Genomic DNA, 2,500 nt, shown 5'->3' on the forward strand with positions numbered 1-2,500 from the left:
CTAAAAATGTATAAAAGGTATGAATGAGAATGAATATCTTCACAATACAAGAGATGTATTTGACCGGTTTCGATTCTATCTTCGTCAGAAATGCATGTATTTCTGATGAAGATAGAATCGAAACCGGTCAAATACATCTCTTGTATTGTGAAGATATTCATTCTCATTCATACCTTTTATACATTTGTCATTATGAATGCGGTTCATGGTGTAAAAAGTATGTTAAATATATAAAAGATGGCTATAGTAGTTTTGACTTTCTTTTATAACTGTTTAGTTGTGTTCCATCCAGATCAACTTGAAATGTACTGTGATCTGTGATGGATGACTGGCAATCGAAAGAGCAACTGTCAGAGTGACATATTGCCGAGTGGCTGCCATCGTGTCTGTGCTTTGTGCTCTGACAGAGGCAAGGAATCTGTAACACATATCCTGGTACAATAGAGAATGACTTAGTTCTTTATTGGTTAATAGGATACCAAAGAAGATGAAGCTCTTGTTTGCCAGGATATATGCAACGGAAGTGTGTTGGCCTTTGCTGAAGTGTTGAGAGGTGCAGAGGTTACGCTTAGCAGTGCAAGTCTAGTGGTAGATAGTCATGTATCTTCTAAACATTTACTGGTATTTTTGTAGGATGGAGGAAAAGGTTAAGGTTATGAAAGAGTAAATTTCTACCAGATTTTCTTCTCATTATGAAACATGGATCAGTAAATGTTTAGAAGACACCATCATGTCTGCCACTGGCCTTGTGCCATTAGGATGCCAAGTGTCACAGCCTCTGCACCTGTCAGGGCTTTAGTAATGGCTATCAAATCTATATCACATGGAGCTTGTAGGTGTCCCAAATGATTTAATATCAGATAAAGGACTGGTTCAAGCTTCATCTTCACAAATTATTTATTAGAAGTTGTAACCTTTTCAAAATTGTGGGTGGGACTTCAGGTTGCAATTCTTCTATCACAGATCATAAGAACCTTCAAAGGGATTTGAATAGAAAACACCAAGAGTATTACCAAGAAAAAATTGAGGTTTCGAAAGTCACGACAGGTGTCTTCTAAATATTTTTTATGAGCAGGTATAACTATTTTAAATTTATGAATAGAACAATGCTTTTTGTTTGGATACCATTTACTACAGTGGTTTGATAATATTGGTCATGGATAGATTTGGAAACAGTACACATATTCTTGGAAATTTGATTAAAAATATCGAAACTTTTAATTGAAACGCAGCAAGGTAAACCTTTTCAAGACCTCAAGGGTAAATTTTCTTGTAATTACGATGACCATGTTCTATCCCACTCCATTTGGAAGTTACTGTAATCTATGGTTGAAAAGCTACAGTTTAATGTCCATCCAGTTAAAGGTACATATATAACCTATACTGACATATCAAAAGCTTAAACTGATTCCTTTTTTAACTTCAGTCAGCAATTAAGTATAAGAGCTCTTACCTTGACAGAATGTAAGTTGGAAGTTTGTTGGATTTTGTCAAAGGGGTAAAGATGCAGTCTATGGCTCATGCATGGTCTTGTAAACATTTACCAACAGTGATATAGATTTTGCTGCCATATTTATAGTGCTATTCAAATTCTGATTTAGATGTTTGGAAGATGTTTTGATGTATGCATTAGGAAAATCATATCATTTCATCTCATCCCTTTGTTATAAGTTGAAAAAAGTCTGAAACTAATGGTTATTTTGTCTTTTGATAATGGAGCTTACTAATAAGTTCAAAAGTCACTGTGTAGCACTAGAAGAAGGGGAATTCAAAACATAGAAGAAAATCTAGTACCCATACTGATGATATCCACAGGGATTATTTATTAGATTTACAAAGGTGAATGAAATAGGTTTCCATTGTAAAAGAAGAAGAAAAAGAAAAGAAAAAAAAGGAGAGATTGAGAATTAAAGGACAATGTAAAACGGAAAGCAGCTATAAACCCGAAACACATTAGACGCGTACCTTTCACTCCCATATGTAATAGCCGTATGCTCACTCTCAGAAAAGGAAAATTTGTTGATGCAGCAATATGTGAAAAAAAAAAAATGTTTACTTTGAATTTTGATTTGATTTGATTCTACATGTTATGCAAAATGATAAGACAGTGAAGCTTAGTTTTCTGACCTTGACAGTTTTTGAAAAACACAGTGGATTACTGTTCATACATATTACAGACTGTGATATTTACAAAGTCTCATTTTTTTTTTTTTTTTATAAAAAATCATCATTGAGAAAAAAAAGTATTGTTAATGAGTTCCTTTCTGTGTGTGTAATTCACCTTTATGCACAGATGCAGGTGTAGGCATACATACAGATAAAGAAATGCAGTCACACACACGCAGACATTTAAAACCCCAACTACAGAGCCACAGACGCTGACTCACAGATGTAGATCCTCGGACATTGATATAGATATACAGAACTGCTGACCAGCTGACATGCAAGACATGCCGGTCTGCAGATCCAAAGAGCTGCAGGCAAAGACACACACAACACA

The 2,500-nt window shown here is 34.8% G+C and overlaps 1 protein-coding gene across 3 annotated transcripts in view; it reads left to right on the forward strand.

Annotated features, from left to right (window-relative positions):
- LOC125042396 (trichohyalin-like) overlaps positions 1-2,500 on the forward strand; it is a 68,614-nt gene that overhangs the window by 1,449 nt on the left and 64,665 nt on the right. The gene's annotated exons all lie outside the window — the stretch shown is intronic.

This window comes from Penaeus chinensis, chromosome 32, assembly GCF_019202785.1.
Source record: "Penaeus chinensis breed Huanghai No. 1 chromosome 32, ASM1920278v2, whole genome shotgun sequence".
Classification (NCBI taxonomy): Eukaryota; Metazoa; Arthropoda; class Malacostraca; order Decapoda; family Penaeidae; genus Penaeus; species Penaeus chinensis.